Source organism: Neolamprologus brichardi, chromosome 13 (genome assembly GCF_056152115.1).
Source record: "Neolamprologus brichardi isolate AB-2024 chromosome 13, ASM5615211v1, whole genome shotgun sequence".
In the NCBI taxonomy this organism is placed as follows: Eukaryota; Metazoa; Chordata; class Actinopteri; order Cichliformes; family Cichlidae; genus Neolamprologus; species Neolamprologus brichardi.
The window spans coordinates 27,748,642-27,767,886 of record NC_142116.1 but is presented as its reverse complement, the minus strand read 5'-3'; the positions used below and the strand labels follow the sequence as shown (position 1 = coordinate 27,767,886).

Below are 19,245 nucleotides of genomic sequence, written 5' to 3'. Positions count from 1 at the left end.
AGCTTTTATACATGATGAATTGCTCTCTTCAGTTGGGTGTCTTCCCTGCTGCCTTTAAAACGGCGGTGGTGAGGCCCATTCTGAAGAAGAGCAATTTGGATTGTAATGATTTTAATAACTACAGACCTGTATCCAACTTACCATTTTTAAGTAAAATTTTAGAAAAACTTGTTTTTACTCAGATTAATGACTTTTTGAGTGATAGACAGATCCTGGAGATATTCCAGTCTGGATTTAAGGTGAACCACAGCACAGAGACTGCTCTCCTAAAGATTTTAAATGATCTTAGATGTAACTGGGACTCCCAAAAGCTCTCAGTCCTGGTGCTACTGGATCTAAGCACAGCCTTTGATACAGTAGACCACACTATTCTTTTAAACAGACTGAAACACATGGTGGGCCTCTCTGGTGCTGTACACAACTGGTTCACTTCCTATCTCTCAGACAGAACTTTTATGGTGAGTATGGATACATGCTCCTCTAAGATCCATAAAATGACATGTGGTGTGCCTCAAGGGTCAGTTTTAGGCCCTGTACTTTTTAATTTGTATATGCTCCCTCTCGGCAGTGTCATCAGGAGGCATGGAGTGAACTTCCACAGTTACGCTGATGACACTCAGCTGTACATCTCCATGTCTCCTGATGACACCAGACCAATGGATGCCCTTTTTAACTGTATTTTAGATATAAGATCTTGGATGGCAGAAAACTTTTTACAGCTTAACCAGGACAAAACTGAAGTTTTAATCGTCGGTCCTGAGGCTCAGAGAGAGAAGTTGCATTTTCACTATGTCCTTCGCTACAAGTGAAAAACCTGGGTGTTGTTTTTGACTCTGAGCTTGGTTTTATCCCACATATTAAACATGTAACCAAAATTGGATTTTATCATCTAAAAAATATAGCCAGAGTCCGCCCTATTCTCTCTCGGGCCAACACGGAGATGTTGATGCATGCTTTTATTACCAGTCGCATTGATTACTGTAATGCCCTGCTCTCTGGTCTTCCTAAAAAGAATATTTCGACTTTACAACTTTTACAAAACTCTGCAGCTCGTGTGCTGACGAAGACCAGAGGGCGGGCCCACATTACACCGGTTTTAGAATCACTGCATTGGCTCCCCGTGTGTTTCAGGATCGATTTTAAAATTCTTTTATTGGTTCTTAAATGTCTTAATGGTCTTGGGCCTTCTTATCTCTCAGATCTGCTTTAACCATATGAACCCTCGCGGACCCTGAGGTCCTCTGGTACTGGCCTTTTGATTGTCCCTAAAGTCAGGACACATACTCACAGAGAGGCAGCTTTTCAGTGGTATGGTCCTCGTCTGTGGAACAGCCTGCCGGAGGAGCTCAGGGCCGCAGAGAACGTACATGTTTTTAAGAACAGGCTCAAGACCCAAGACCCACCTTTTTAATTTGGCTTTTACTTAACGTTTATTTATTTTACGCTTATGTATTCTATCCTGTTATTCTATTGTTAATTTAGGTTTTACCTAATATTTATTGATTTTATTCTTATTCCTTTTTTAATCTTCTTACTCTATTTATATTTATATTTATATTGTATCCCGTTCTTATTTATTTTATCTTTTTACCCAGTATATATCCTATTGTGTCATATCTCCAGTGTTTCCTCGGAGGGCGCTCTCTGCACCGGGGCTGTGATCGACCGTGGCTGCTGGGGCTCTGGGGGTCCTCTCAGCCTGGCTACCCAGTCCAATTTTACTTTTTAAGTGTGCGCGCGTGTGTGTGTGTGTGTGTGTGGGGGGGGGGGGGGGGGGGGGGGGGGGGGGGGGAGAATATGTCTGTATTCACATGGGGTGGGCTGCTTTTAACCATGTAAAGCACTTTGTGCTACATTTTTTTTGTATGAAAAGTGCTTTATAAATAAAGATAGATTGATTGATTGATTGAAATCAAAAGAAGGAAAAGGGGACATGAGGATTAAAGACAGGAGAAAAGGAGGGGAAATGAGGAAAGGAAACAAGGTGGAATGGTGGGGGGGAGGAGAACTAAGAGAGACTGAAGAACAGAAGTGGGGAAAAGAAATGTGAAGAGGAGAAAGTGAAAGGGAAGAAGAAGAGGCAAAGCAGAGGAAGATGGAAGAGGAAATGAAAAGTGAAAAGTGAAAGAATGGAGCAGAGGGACAAAAGAGAAGCAGGGAAGTGGAGTATATAAGAAACATCAACTGTTTAATCGCACTGTCATAAAGACAAACTGTTCCTTATCACAATCATTGAACAGAAATCCATGCCTTTGTGGCAGCCTGGTAGCAAGTCAAGGGGAGAAAGAGTGCATACAGAGATGAGGTTGTGGTGGAGGAATGGATCACACACAGGACACTCCAGATATTAATGTTCCGTTATTATTTTTAGATTTAATGCTCTCAGTTTAAATGTATTTTTATCTCTCCGTCACACTTTGGGCAGTTCTGGTTACGTATAACAGCACTAACCCTGTTACAGCACTGTCTGTCAGACAGGCCTGCTCCCATCTGATATCTATATCAGCAGTATCAGCAGATAACAGAAGACAAGATACTGGTACTGTGTGACTGTTCCCATGTGAACAGTCACAACATAACTTCTCCGTCCCAGCGGTGGTCCTGGAGCAACGTTACCTCAGATGCTTTAGGAACAACATCGACTGTAGCTGCTAAACACAACAGAACACGATTTTCTGCAGCACTACTTACAGACCGGGGCTCAGCGGTGCAGGATGCTCCCCCATCGGCTCAGGCGGTAAAAAAAACTACAAGTTCCAGCAGCTGAGGCCCGAGTAATCAAAGTCCACCAACTAGTTGTTTGCTTGAGATTTGGCCATTGCTCCTTTGGGTGCAACAAGACAAACCGTTGCCTCTAAATACAGCCTTCAGAGATGTCAGGGCCCAGTAGGTGAAATACAAGCTTTACCTTTGTAAATGTTAGCACCTGCCCACACACACACACACACACACACACTTCCTGGGAGTAACAGCCAAAGGGCACAGAGAGGTCACCTGCTGCTGCAGCGCTGCAGGATTTACTTCCTGATCCGTGGCTCTCACTGAGCCCGTCCTAACCCACGGCTCCTGTCAGCTGCTAATAGATTTAGACCAGTATCCAGTACGGACTTGATTTATGGAGCCTGCGTGGTTGGTTATGCGTACTGTCGATCTGATCAATATGACAGTTGTCCGTGGGGAAGCCTTCAACCCGAACTGAATAAGATGTTGCTGTTCAGATTCAGCATGAGAGGGATTTACGTTTAGCTTTTTGTGACGATTATCAGCATCTTATTTGTTATTTCAGAGGTGTTACTGTTGATGACGCATGGCTGCAGTCCAAAATAGCTTCTATTGGTATTAGGTCTAATAAATCCATGTTGGCTGGAAGTGAGTATTCCGAGTATTAAATGCACAGAAGGTGATCGGGGCATTTGCTCATCCTTATTACATCTCATTTTCCTCCATCCTCAAGATCATTCTTTGTTTGGGGTTCAGTGAGTTCTTTCATTTTTGCTGCCAAACATTTAACTTGTACCTTTCCACACATTTTGACACGTTTTACCTTTGTCTGTTATTTTTCTATTATTTCAATCTCACAGGCTGTATTTAAAAGATGGAAGTAGCCACTGTGAACTCACCCATTTGGGGCCAGTCGTACGGTTGGATATATTTACAAAATGTGATTTTTTTTTCCCATTCAGTTACCAAATATATGAAAAAATCCGAGGTCACACCCCCACTCTCAGATCCACAGCTACACATCCAGCTAGATTTGATTTAGAAAAGATACGAGTAATTATTGTAAAGACAGAGATACAGCCTCACTGTGTCATGTTGAATTGTCAGCTGGTACCAAACATTGTGTTTTCCTTGAGAGAAAAACAGGTTGGGTCTAAACTGGTGCATAAAACTTCAGCAGAATGTATAAAACAGTATTTAAAACATTTTTTTTTCATCCCAAATGCTAAATCCAAGCCTACGTCCATGCTGCTATCTGCCTTCTATTCTGAAAGTAGTCATTTCCAAAGTGTGGGTCGATGCCCCCTGGTGGGCCGTGAAGGAACTGTTGGTGGGCTACAGTAACTTTGAAATTAAGTATGTATGGTTACATATTTATATAAATGTATTTGTATAAAAAATAGATGAAAACTGTTGATAGGAGGTGGTTAGTTTCTGATGTTACTCATTACTCTGACCTAAATCTACTGCTCTTGTGTTAAAGTTTGTGTGCCAGTGGTAGGTGGTAGCAACAGAGTAGCAATTTATAGTTAACAGCCCGTGTTGTTTGCATTTCTTAAATAAAATTTTCAAGAAAATTCATCACTTTCTCTTATACTTTGAGTAAAGATTTCAGATTGGCTGGGCCCAATGGGATTTTCTGGTTTTTTAGGTGGCCGCGGGACTCTTGGCTTTGGGAATGGCTGCTGAAGAGGATCACAGGGGGGATGGAGCTCAGCCCAGCTGTTATGGGAGCAGGAAGGGACGACAAGATCACCCAGAGAACATCGAGAAAACACGTGGAGTAGGAACTTACAGTATATACACAAAGGCCACAGCCAACCTGAAATGTTTTTTTATCTATGATTTACAGTTATAGGTCAAAGGATTTTGATCACATGACATCCCAGCTTGTGTAAGCCCATAGAGCAAGGGTTCTCAAAGTTCCCCCAAAGTCCCCAAACAGCCACTAGAGGAATTTTGCACAAGCGAGAAAAGGAAAAGATTTTAATTCATTTAATTCATCCAAATTCATCCACAGTCACCATGAGCACAAAGCCAGACTCTACTCAGATTAGCTAGCTGTCACGTGTTATGTAAAAACTGTAGACTGCCCTCTGGTGGTCAAACTATGCAATATCAATACACATAACACGGTTGATGTCTCATCTAATATCAACAGAAACCAGGCAGCAGGAACAGTAATGTGCTCTTGTTTCTGTGTGTTTTTGCTACAAATCTGAAAAATCAAGTTATGAAATCCTCTGTCACAGGTGAGAAAAAAACCATCTCCGTCAAATAACAGCCCTGGAAAATGCAGACATGGATGGTAGTAGATTTAATGAGAGCAAGAGAGTGAGAGGACAGAGAGTGAAGGGAGGGAAAGAGAGGCAGTGAACGAAAAGATCAGAGGGAAACGTACAGAGCGACGGAAACACGGACGGCAAGCTCATTAAGAAAAATATCCATATTCAAATGTAGTGAGACACAAGGTTAAAGCAAAGTGAGAATAATTTCTTCACTTTCTTCTGCAAACACACACATGCTCCAAACAAACTTGCCTCACTTTCCCATCACAACATTCGATGGAGCTCACTGCTGAACAACTAAAACAATAAACCGTGTGTGTGTGTGTGTGTGTGTGTGTGTGTGTGTGTGTGTGTGTGTGTGTGTGTGTGTGTGTGTGTGTGTGGTGGGCGCATATATAAATATTTTAAACAAAGGATCCATGATTCAAAGCAGAAAACAGCATTAACATAAAGTGTCTCATAATTAAGCTGAGCAGTGCTAACAAGCTCTGCTCTCTGACTCTTTGCATGAAGGGAAACCAAAGTTTTGTCCATGAGAATCTGAAATGATTTGGATCGCACACACATACCAGATACAGACTACAAAAAAAGGACTCCTCATTTAGTCAGGTACTGAGATGGAAAAATCCTGTTTTGGGGTGTTTCACTTGTATCCAAAGAAGAACAATCCCAAACCTGCATTATTTTGTTTAACCTCTTAACATCTGCCAGTGACCTTTCTAGGGTTAGGATTGAGGGTAGTTTTTATGTGCGTGTGTGTGTGTGTGTGTGTGTGTGTGTGTGTGTGTGTGTATGTGTGTGTGTTTTCTTTCTTAAAGCATAATGCTAAATAGGAACATTTTCAGAAATGTTTCATATTTAAATGATGTCACACATTTGGCATTACATTTTTCTGTTAAAGGCTTTTTCCAAACAGATGAAAATCTATTTTAAAAAGCGAACACTAACCAAAGCCAGGCCCTCCTTATAATACAATACACCAATGTCTGGGAGAGAATATATATATGTATGTACAGCCCCAAGGAGTTAAATAATAATAACATGCAGGTAACTTCCCCAAACAGAAGATGCAGAAGCCCCCTGGTATCAGACAGATTTGCCACCTTAATACACTCTTGCGCCCATGTCCACGGAACCAGACAAACATGAGAGACTAAGTCGTACCTGTGTGTGTGTTGACTCAGCAGGGATAATATCTAATGATAAAATGTCAGAATAATTCATTGAAAGTAATACAGAAAACCTCCAGTGCATTTTAGCCTGTGCCTGAGTTTTATCTTTCCTGTAAAACACATCTCCAACATGAGCAGATGGAGATGCAGCACAACGTGGTGTGAGACTATTTTCTTCTGTGGATAAATACACATTTAGTAGTCGCCTATTTACAGAGGCAGGATGGTATATGTGGGCATGAGTCAAAATAAAGTACAGTTTGGAGTTTGTCACCTAGTGTTACAGCGTGCATACTCTTTCACGTGATTCAGTTTATTTTGAAAAGTCTCAACAGGATCTTGAGCTTTATTGTGGTTTATATGGAAAATAAACAAGCGGACACGCGATGGTTTTACCGTCGTTGTTGCTAACGACAACGCATAAAAACAGGCGCTTGTCCGTCTGTAGTGTGGTTATATTAAATATAAGAGAAAGAGAGAACTTTAAGAAATTAATATAGCCACTTCAGTGACCATCAAAACGATGAAAAAATATTGCCGTAAACAGTTTATTTTGCGACATCACAAAACAAACGATAGCGTAAAATGAAACGATAGACGTTTATATATCATTATGTCGATATTTGATTCTACTGAAATCCATAGCATGGCTCAGTTTTATGGGTATGTTTGTGTCTCACTAACAATGGACTGAGCTTCTCAACCTATCAGGCCAGCAACTTTCTACTGGTTATATGCACATGCACAATGTGGACAAATCTATATTCTTTCATGGGAAATTGCTAGAAACCATTGTGCTATGAAGGTACCGCTGGCTCTGTTATCACTGCTCTGAGATCAGTTTCTCCACCTTTTACCACCATTAGCTAGTAAATTAACTTCTGTCTTACATTGTCATAAGACATATGTTTACTCTTACTGACCATGATTTAGAGAACTTAGAGCAAAATGAGAAGTTTTTAATAACTTTTAATAATACAATGCAAGGCAAAGAAAGCCTTGATGATGGAGAGGGGATGTCAACTTCTGCCACAGCCGAACAGATGTAGGCTCCACCACCATTTTCAAATTAGCATCTAGAAAAAACAGTGGGTTAAATGAATGTATGAAGTTCAACCACCTGTTTTGCTATAACACCATTTTAATTTTTAATTAACATTTAAAATTCTCCTGTAGATATTAACAGTTTATTATGTCCCACAGTGACCAATGCTTTTATTTCAGCTGCAATTTTTTAAAATATTAATATAATGCTGGCTTGGGGCATGCCAAACACCTCCAATGAGCTGAAGGAGGTGGCTGAGAAGAGGGAGGTCTGGTTATCTCTGCTAAGACTGCTGCCCCTGTGACATGAAACCAGATAAGAACCCGGAGGAAATCCGATGGATGGATGGATGGATGGATGGATGGATGGACATCTTGAGTTTTGCAATCTTATTTTCAGCAGATAGTTCCTGGTTGGTTTCTTTATGTTTATATTCTCAGGCCATCTTAATTCTAGTTTAGTTATCTAGGTTTTGTTAATGGTTATAGTTTAGATTCAATTTCTTATTTCAGTTCATCCTTCCTTTGTCATGTTGTTTAAATCTCTGATTTAAGAATTCTCGTGTTTTGGATTTCCTGTTTTATTTTGATAGTCTCTTGTCTCTTGTCTCTTGTGTTCTGTATTTCATTTTATTTTCCCTGCCTTGTCATCATGGATTAGTTGAGCTGTGTCTCTGCAAACAAGAAGAAGACTTACAGTAAGAATAGAGCCCATCATGTAATTGAGTTTGGTGTCAGAATTTTGAAGATTGCAGACTTACATCCAAAGTCAATGTGTTTGTTTGTACTTGATGTTTAATATGGTGCTAAGGCTAGCTTCATTAAAGGTTCCCTGATGGGAATACCAGCTACGTTAGCAGAACACACCAACTATAACTAAATGCTATAAAATTTGAGCTGTAGGTCAAGCAATTCATGGTTTTAGCATAAACATATATATATATATATATATATATATATTTGAAGAATACAATTTTAATGTTACTGATGAGTGACACAGTTAACATTGATCATATCATTATAATGCAATGATATGGTGCAAAAATCTTGCTTCCTGGACCTAAACAAAACCACATGCCATGGCAACAGCACTCACTGATGGCAGCTACATTCCCTACAGTGTAAATGAACTGGTATGTATATAGCACTTTTCTACTCAGAGCACTCAAAGTGCTCTTTACTACAAGCTGGGAGCACACAACGTGTTATTCCATGCCTTTAATTGCTTTTGAAATGTTCTTGGGTATCTTATCCTAGAGCACTTCAACTTATGGTCTCCAAAGAAGCTTGATCCACATATGCTTCAACAACCTACAAGCGTGAGGTTAGGGGTTGCCACCTCAGCATCTTGTCACGTTCATCTCTTGCTAATGACCTACTAAATTTTATTCAGGTGTGTTACAGCAGGGGCACATTTAAAAGTTTCCGAACACCAGCCCTCGAGGACTGGAGTTTGACACCCGTGATCTAAAGGATCCACTAACAGTGTCAGTGGACAGGGGCAAGTGGCAGACACCACAGGCCTCCCCTACAGGGCCCTTGTTCACGCTTTGATGGATCAGAGCTGTTTTAGTGGCACAAACGTTACTTAAACATAACTATGCAAGTTTTATTGTGGTCACTGTTGGGTGTGTATCACATCTATTCCTAGAATTGCATATAGGGTTCTTGAGTTCACTGCAAAAACAACAATTAATCTTCAGGTTAATTGCCAGAGAGTGAACGAGAGGCTTTTTGGGACCTGCTGAAGTTGCCCATATAACCTTATTACCAGCAAACAAATGCACCAATTCTTCACCAACACTGTCTTTTTGATTTATATCAGTTGAATCTAAAGCAACCAGCCGTTTTAGGAACTTTAATTACTAATGTGTTTCATGTTTTTTTAAATAAGAATTTAGAATGGGAAATCAGAAATGCTGCACAGCTTTGTTGAACTTTTACACAGAAATATGCCAGTCTGTACAGGCTAAGTAAAACATACTAAGCAACTATGCAGTTTTAAAGAAAATTTTCTTAAATTTTAACCACAGTTGTTACAGTGTGTCCTCTCTGCCTTTCAATTTCCCCAAAAATGCTTCCAAAAATGGTTCTGGCCCTCTTTGTCTCTCTCAGAGCCTGGCACCTCATTCAAAGCTTAAAGTTACACTAAAACAACTCCAAAAAAGTTAAAGACCCCATCCTTGACATGACAGTCGATGTGTCCAAAAATAAGGCTGATAAAACAGCTGAGTCCTACAGTCCTTGAGCGTCATTACCACTTCTAAGCCAAACGCTGGCACCGCATTCACTCGTCCTGGGCTTTCACAAAGCGTGGGGGTTGGGGAGGAGGGATGGGTTTGGGAGGGCATCAGGTTGGCAATGGGTGCCAGCTTCAACTCGTTTCCTGTAGTGACTCAGGCCTCTACGGCAGCGTATGAGTCACTCCTCCAGTTCCGGGATCGATATTCAAAAAAGCAGGCAGACATGAATCAAATAACAATGAGTCAGTGTCAGAGAAAACCACCTCATGGCCATTTAGAAATTAACCGCTCCAACTTTTCCTCGTCTCATTTGCTTTCTAACACTTTTTGAAAAGCATTTTTTAACTGACTTCAGACTCTTGTTACTCCATTCTGTTGTGAGATGTTTCACTCTCTCCAATTCTCAAACTCGTCTCGCTGTCACCATCCTCTTTTCCTTCCTTCCCTCTCTCTGCTGTCTTCAATCTATTCCACACACACACACACACGCACACACACACTTTTACTGTAGTCATCTACAAGACTGATTGAAACTCATTTGGTGTCCTATAATAGATGAGTATTAAAAAACTTTCCTCCTCCTCCATGCTATTTGTGAGATTGAATAGAAGGTAAAGTGCATGCCAAAATTAAAGACGAGTTTCCTGTTTGTGTGTGCCTGTGTGTGTGTCTGTATGTGTGTAATGTGGATACACAAAAGGAAAAGAAAAAAAATCCTCCTCCTCTCCCTTTAACACCTTATTCTTTGCAGAAAATACTTTATCACCTTTGCAGGCTTCAAATTGTGAAACTAGTCACACGCACACTGCAGTTATTAGGCAATCATGAAATGCATGTAAGAAACAAATGACAAAATGAGTCAAAACTACGCTGTATTATAATCTACATATAAAAAAGACGTGTAGGATCCAGGTAACGTTAGCCATCTAAACTAACAAGTTATTCCAGAACTTCTAGTATGCACAGTCAGAGACATTAGAAGAGACAGACACACAACAAATGGAAATCTGTGGACATTAACAAGGGAAAACACTTTTAAAAAACTTGTTTTTGAGGGACGTTTGGGCAGGTTAATCAGGTCGGGGTGACCATTGAACTCAAATAATTTTTTCGATTTTTAAAAAAGTGAATAAGTGTTTCCAGACAGCTGCCCAGTTGCAAAACTATGTCCTACAAGGAATTTGGCACATTAAATATAAAGCAACCACTTCATTCACATTGAGCTTGAATGTCACATAGTAAACAATACTAAACAATTCAAGTGTTCAACCCTCCAGCAAAGCAAGCTCAAACAAGTTCAAAACCAGCTAGGCTTTCAATTATTTATTAATTTGTTGGGTTTGTATCACAGTCTTATCTGTGACTCAAAGGTGGTGGCCTGCAGGCTACCACTTACATTGATATTTATAAGAGTGGAGGAAAAAGACAGATACAGCACAGTACTGTGATAATTATAAACATGTCGCCTCTTGCAGCCTGTGCACTCAAACTACTTTCACTCAGATGACTATCCCAACTTTGACCTTTGTAGAAGACAGGGCTTTAAAATTAGTCAAATTGAAGGGGCAAAAACTGTACCGTGGTAGATGTTGGGGCCTTTGAAATCCCTCTTGGCTTGGGGCCATGGGACACTACTATTAGCATTTTTTAGCCTTGATCCAGCCTTGTATTTATTTGTGGGTGAATAGAACAAAGAACTGAAAGTAAATCTACATGCACACTTGGAAGAGATCAAATCACAGGCAGTTTTGGGCAGGAGGAGGGATTACCGTCAGCTCTCCATTATGCCATGGGTGTGGTGTGGAGCTCATAAAAGATAGGAACAGACTTGTTGGGGGAAAATAAACTACTTGAACGCAGTGTGCACAAATGAATTTTCAAAAAATGAGAGAGTGAGATCTAGTCCACCAGGGACCCAGACAATGCTGTAGCACGAGCCACTATCAAGCCATTAGTTAGAGAGGAAGAAGAAGCAGAAGCCAAAGAAAATCTCTTTATATTGTTCAGAGACAAACTTAGAGTGAAATTCAGATTTTCCAATTTTATTCTTAAAGGGATTTACACGGGTGGTGTACACATTGACACACAGACCCAGTAAAACAAAATTACCCAAGCTGGTCCCAGACTGGGTCTGGGCTCCTTAGAACTGGTTGGACAGTTAAAGACATCCAGAGTCTTATATTAATATTTTCCCTTAAAACCTGTTTTTTTAAATAACTTGTTAATATCCACCAGCTTACCAGCGATCTGGTTAGTGTCATGGTTTTCTCCTTATTAGAATACCCTAAGGAACATTTTATATAGTTAACCTTTTTTTTAAATAACACCAACCTTCTTCTGTGCCTGCTTCTCCATTAGAGCATGTATGTGCTGTGCTGTGGCATGGCTGCTCACCATATGGCAGCAGGGACACGGAGAATCTCTTGCTCTCTGGTTTTCTCTCTGTGTGCCAAGCTCTGCTGTTCCTCCTCCATCCCTTCCCCTCCCTCTCTTCCGTCAGAGAACTCACCATGCTGAGCTGCCTGGGTGTACTCTCACCTCCCCCACTCCCTCCATCTATCTATGCTCCCATCCTTTCCTTATATCACGCTCTCTCTTATGCCCCTACAGTTTCTGATGGAAATCATAACTTATTTTTTAAATTTTTTGAAGCTGGGTTTGAGGGTTTGAAATCTTATAGAAAAAGAACAGATTATAGTTTTGGGAAACCCCGCCAAAGGGAGGAGGGAGGGGGGATTATTCCAAAACTGACAGTGGTAATTTAGTACGCATCACGATGAGCGTACAGTATGCACTGCTTCTCAGCTCGCTAAATGATTTTCTCTTTCTCGTCATTTCTTCCTCTACTTTTCTCACCTCCCGTTCCTGCTCCTTCTCCTCATATACTTCCCTGACTGCTTTTCCACCCACTCTCTCCTCATCCTCGCTCTTTCTCACTTCTTGCCTCTCCTTTTCTTCACCACTCTAATGTGCCTTCCTCATTCTGTTGAAATGATGCTCATCTTGCAATCGGGAAAAGCGTCTCTGGAAATAAAAATGTATCTCGACTCTTCCGACAAATTTCATCACTGGTTTGTCACCGTCTGAAGCAAGCAGCTCTCGCTCACGAAGGCCTCTGCTGCAGGGAATGCCTGTGCACTCAAACTACTTTCACTCCTTGGTTTATCTCAGTAGAAGTAAGAAACCCTGCTTTTAAACTGCATTCAACAACAGTCAGGCAATGTTTTGTCTTTTTTGTGAGCAGCCCTCGTTTCCAATCAAACAAGACAAAGGGCAAATTAACTGTACAGAAAAGATGGACATACTTGTGACAAACTCGGACATGTTTGAAATTCTCTGTCAACATTACTTTCGTTACTTTTAAAGCATTTATAGCACCCTATAAATCTCCATTACAATGTGAGGGGCTTTCTCTCGATGTTGTTAATCAAGGTCTGTGCCTCATCCCAGTTCTCTTCCGGGGGGCTGCTCGAAAAGCACAGAAGCAGCGAGAAAATGGCTAAAAAGGAAAAAAATGTGAGGAGAGGAGTGAGAAGAAACTCTGGCTCTGTCATGTAGACTTAATTACTCAGGCTCACACACGCTAACATACAAACACACACTTATAAATAGACAAATACCAAGGGATGACTTTTTTGGGGGGAGGGGATTATTTTTAAGATGAGATAAAGCACCGAGTGTAGAACAGTGAAGGAGAGTGAGTGAAATGAAGCCAAGCTGTAAGAGAAAAATAAAAAAATAAAACACAGAACAAAAGATAAATTTAAGGAGAGAGCGAAGGAGAGAGAGGCGGGACAGATGGAGAGAGCACCAGAGCCAACAGTGGAGCTAAGTGGGTAGTGTGCTCCCCAGACAGCGCTCCATATGGCCTGGCAATGCCATACACAGCCAGGCAGCACAAACACACACATACACACTGCACTCAGACACACACAAGTACCCAAACACTCCCCGCACAAACAATCAAATTCGCACACGTAGTGCATATTGACACATTAATTACCATGTACCCACACATGTACAGAGTTCAGTCTGAGGAGCGATGCGACTCCAGCCACTCTTTTAAAGAATACTAATCCATTAAGTTTGATGTGTTGATATTTGGTGTTTGAAGGCACCAAATTTACTGTAAGTACAAAACATTTAGGTTAGCGACGGCAGAGATTTGTCCAGCTGGACAGATTTAAATTTTACCGCGTGAAGGGGAAGGAGAGCACTTTTGTGCAGCCTTCAGTTGTCTGTTCACCGAATTCGACATGTACAACATGTACAACATTTGTTCGTGTGATTTTGAGCCAAGACGTGACAAGAAACGTTTTTTTCTTTTTTAAATCGTCGCTCTCAGATATTCGTCCAATGCTGCGGCTGCCCATAAGCCAATACATGAGCCTGCATAATCTTCGTGTTGCTCCCAAGCATTGAAAAATTTGGAGAGTCGTGTCAGGAACGGCATCCTGTGTAAAAGGTTTGGCAGTTCAAATATGGAGATAGAGCAGGGCGATGTGACCAAAACTATTTATCACGATATATATTTGAAAATTTGTGATAACGATATAACTGACGATATAATTGACACTAGACAAAATACTTTACAACTCCACAACTTTATTAGTGCAAAAAAAAACCCCATCAATGTATTTTCACTTAAACAAGCAGCTGTTTTTTATGTGCATTGAAGTTATATAAAAATGTAACAGTGCAAATTTCTTGCTGACAGTTTAACCAAAAGGCATTTCCAGTGGAAATTGGCCGACAAATCCTCAGCATAACCATGTATAATATCCACAAAACTTAAAAGAGGTTATACACACACAATACGGTAATATTATGTTGAAGCACCGCGAGGCTCCTGCCTACGATAGCCGTAATGCTCCGACAATCCATCAAGCGGTGCGGCTTCGTAGCTTAGCAAAGTCGTACTAAAACATTTGACAGACTTTCGAGCGCCGTGTACATAAAAATGTTTCAAGGTCAGTAAACACAATCAGAACTCATACATAAGGCACACGGGATTATAAGGGGCACTGTCGATTTTCAGAAAAATCAAAGGATTGATTTTAAGTGTGCCATATTTTCCAAAAAACACGGTAATAATGACGGCCCGCTAGCATGCTCTACCAAAAATAGTGCTTTGTTGTGTATCTGACGGTCGAAAGCTAAACCAGTTCCACACTGAAGTTGCAGAATTTTTACAAACCACTTCTGGTTCATCCGTTTCATTCAACAATCCGCTGTCGCCCTCCTCATTCTCCGTTGCCGCCATGCTTTTTCCACCATGTGCGTATGAAAACAAAGGCACCGCGCATGCGCGTTTTACCCATATTCTATCGCGATATTTCATTTTCTTATCGTTGCCCAACATTATACCGGTATTACAGTGAACGGCTGTGGCAAAGGTAGCAGCCCAAAGAAAAAGAAAAAAAGATGGCTTCTAACGCAGTTTTAGTAAGTCCTATAAAATTTGCCAACACAACACGTAGCAGAAAGGAAGGAAGATTTTGCCCAGTTACCTGACAGAAAGAGCAGAGGGTGAGATAAAGTCACCAGCAAACTTTGCAGCCCTTCAGTTTACAGTTACTACTTTGATTTTATGTTCAGAATACCGGTACACATCGCTGCATGTAGAATAATAAAGTAATACTTAGGAATTGGATCTTCTGAGATCTTCTAAGGTCTAAACCATCATCTGTGACCCTACCCCTAAATTATTATTTTTTAATCTATTTTGGTCTTTCCCAATTAAGGTGGTTGTTGGATTGTCTTTAGAGTTGGAAACCCTGCTTCTGAGGGTGCAATCATTCTCTGAAACCGCAGTTTCGGTATCAGAATTAGAGAAACTTTATTAACCCCAGAGGGAAATTAAGATATCATAGCAGCAAATATACAACAAACATCAAGCACTTATATAAAATGAGTGTAGAAAAAGAGATATTGATAGATAAATATTAAGATAAATAGACAAATATAGGGATAAAGGTATAAATATGCATATACATATAAATATAAAAGGACAACAGTGTGCAAATATTTGTCGTGGTGTACAAAAGTGACAGGATGCAGTTTCTTTTATATCTCGGTTTTTGGGCGATGGTTTTGATTCGTAATTTTTTTTGAGGGGGGGGGCTGGTTGAAAACTGGAAGGAATGAGAAAATTTGTCTTTGAGTCTTTGAGCTAGCCTTTTGAGTTTTGACTTTTAAGTTTGGTGAATTATGTAGCTGGGAGGGACACAGGTGCACACGATTAACATAACAATGGAGGAGGAAGTAAAACTTAATACCAAACACACTAAAACAAAAACTAGTGGATATATTAGAAAAGGATGTTGAATATGGAGCCGCTGGGCAGGATGAAAAGATAGACTACAGAGGAGAATCATGGATGTAGTGAAGGAGGATATACAGAGGGTTGGCGTGACAGAGAATACGGTGAGGTGGAGGCAGATGAGTCGCTGTGGCGTCCAAGGGTAGGGTATATTTAAATCATGCCTTTCAAACAGATTCAGAACTGATCTGTACAAGCCTTATTCCTCCAGTAACAATTCAGAGAAATTTTGACCCAGTACCCTTGCACAACGCAAGTTATTTTGCTGCCTCCAGAAGCTTCTCTTCCCTTTGCATTGTGATTTTTCTAGCTGTTTCTTCACTAAATTTATCTGCTGCTTTTTTACATATTAAAGGTGGCGACTGGTTTATGGGCAAATAAGTTGACTGTTTCTCAGTGACAATCAACGGATTGTCACTGAGAAAAACAATGAAGCTTAGTCCCCTTGAAAACCACGAATGGACCCTCCAAAAAGCACATGTGCATGGTCCATGCGTGATGTTTTAGAAAAGGGGTTCATATTTGTGTTCATGACAAAAAACGTTCTTTAGTGCAACACTAAGCTACACGCTTGAACATCTTTGTTTGAGTCACGCTAATCATATCATATCATTTCAATCCTGTCTGCTGATGTCTGTATTGCAACCTCCAGTCAAAACCATTCACGTATCTGATGCTCACTGTGAGTCTTATTCAGTACGCATGGAAACCTCTCACACGTACAGAAATGTGAGCGTGTGTCAGGTCCCTTCCAGATCCCCGCTGAAGCAGAGACTTGCAGGAAGACCAGGATAACAGCCAATCCCTGTAGGGAGTAAGGAAGTGACTCCTCGCCAATCCCAGGGCTCACCGAGGTTACTATGGGGCTGCTGGGCCATTGCCATGGTACCCTGCCATCAGGGGACACCTGGCCAACCGCATTTGTTGATGTGAGGTGTAAACATCCTTACACCGCAGTACGTCCATGCTGCCTCAACATTAGTTCTGGGGGAGCGATGAAGATTTTTGGACTATGGGAACAGTCCAAAAAAGTGTCAACCCTAATCAGAGACAATAATCAATCAATATTATGAAGGCTATACTTCCAAATGTCATGTAATTATTTTAATAACTTTACACAAAAAAAGGTTGAAATTCAATTTCATAAAAGCCTGGGTAATTATTAAGATAATTAATTTTGGCAAATTAGTATTCTAATAAACACAGGTCACTGCGCAAAATATGATAAAATATTAATAAAACAAAACATACTCATTGAAAATAACACAAGTTCTTTACTGACGTACATTGTGACAATAGTAAGATAACTGGATGAAAGCCCTGCATATGGTAATTAACTACAGCTGAAGGGTCACTTGTTCCCATACAGACAGAGAAAACGCTACAACTACTGGTTTTATATTTTATGTTTTGTTTTGTTTTTTATAGATTGAAAAAGAAGCCATGAGATTAACTGAAAAAGTGCACAGTATTCAAGTTTAGAACAAAATGTTTTTTCTCACAAAGCTTCCAGATTACTATTGTACTCGGCGCTGAAAAGCTTAGAAATATGGTATCTAACCAGATTCTTACTCTGGATGGCATTACCTTGGCCTCCAGTAACACTGTGAGGAACCTTGGAGTCATTTTTGACCAGGATATGTCCTTCAACGCACATATTAAACAAATATGTAAGACTGCGTTCTTCCATTTGCGCAACATCTCTAAAATTAGAAATATCCTGTCTCAGAGTGATGCTGAAAAACTAGTTCATGCATTTATTACTTCCAGGCTGGACTACTGCAATTCATTATTATCAGGATGTCCAAAAAACTCACTGAAAAGCCTTCAGTTAATCCAAAATGCTGCAGCAAGAGTACTGACAGGGACTAGAAAGAGAGAGCATATTTCTCCTGTTTTGGCTTCCCTTCATTGGCTTCCTGTTAAATCCAGAATTGAATTCAAAATCCTGCTCCTCACATACAAGGTCTTAAATAATCAGGCCCCATCTTATCTTAATGACCTTGTAGTACCATATTACCCTATTAGAGCACTTCGCTCCCACTCTGCAGGCCTACTTGTTGTTCCTAGAGTATTTAAAAGTAGAATGGGAGGGAGAGCCTTCAGTTTTCAGGCCCCTCTTCTGTGGAACCAGCTTCCAGTTTGGATTCGGGAGACAGACACTATCTCTACTTTTAAGATTAGGCTTAAAACTTTCCTTTTTGCTAAAGCATATAGTTAGGGCTGGACCAGGTGACCCTGAATCCTCCCTTAGTTATGCTGCAATAGATGTAGGCTGCCGGGGGATTCCCATGATGCATTGAGTTTTTCCTTTCCAGTCACCTTTCTCACTCACTATGTGTTAATAGACCTCTCTGTATTGAATCATATCTGTTATTAATCTCTGTCTCTCTTCCACAGCATGTCTTTTATCCTGTCTTCCTTCTCTCACCCCAACCGGTCGCAGCAGATGGCCGCCCCTCCCTGAGCCTGGTTCTGCCGGAGGTTTCTTCCTGTTAAAAGGGAGTTTTTCCTTCCCACTGTCGCCAAAGTGCTTGCTCATAGGGGGTCATATGATTGTTGGGCTTTTCTCTGTATCTATGAAGCGCCTTGAGGCGACATTTGTTGTGATTTGGCGCTATATAAATAAAATTGAATTGAATTGAATAGATTACCAGCAGCTCAACCAGCAGCTCACCAGAAGTCTATTGCTGTGACTACTGAGCTAATCAACCTGACAAACGTTTGGCATAAACTGACAATCACGAGCCAGGTTCGCTCCCTACGGTTTTTACAATATTTCTGTGAGTTATAGGGATGTCAATCCAGAAGCAGTTCTTGTATAGAAACACTTCCCAGTAGTCTGTTTGCCTAACGATTCCGCTTATCGGTTCCACTTGTACTTGAGCTACAATCAGCTGATTATAGTTCGGCACCTGCACAGACAGCATGCTAAGGCTAAACTAGCCAGGAACCCAGAGTGATGTTAAAGCTGAGTGAATGCTGACCCCAGCCCAGCAGCCAGACCCTGAACTTCAACAGGTAACAAACGGATGAGCAGTCAGACTGTAGCCTCCATTTCTACCTAATCATTTCTCTACAGTAAATCACCGTGGCGATGGCTTTAAAGTCTCTTTGTGCTGGTTTCCATCTTTGCTTTGTATTCATAACTAAATGCTAACAGAAAGATCATATGCGTGTCCTCATTAGGATAGGGATTTGTGTTAGTGTAGGCCTCTAGCCTGTTGGCTTAAATTGTTAAATGCTAATTATAAAACAATGTGTTTCAGGTCATTTTATAGAGAAATGCAAAAGTAATGTACTGAGTAGTGTAATGAATTACTGTCTCCTGGGAGTAACAAACTGAATTAGTTTTAAGGAAAGTGTTCTGTGTAATATGTGTAATACATCCACTCCACTCTGATCACAACAAAAAGGGGGAATTCCTCCAACATGCACACACTTTGCAATGCAAA

The 19,245-nt window shown here is 40.6% G+C and overlaps 1 protein-coding gene across 6 annotated transcripts in view; it reads right to left on the bottom strand.

Moving 5' to 3' along the window:
* rims1a (regulating synaptic membrane exocytosis 1a) overlaps nt 1-19,245 on the bottom strand; it is a 110,084-nt gene that overhangs the window by 79,564 nt on the left and 11,275 nt on the right. The gene's annotated exons all lie outside the window — the stretch shown is intronic.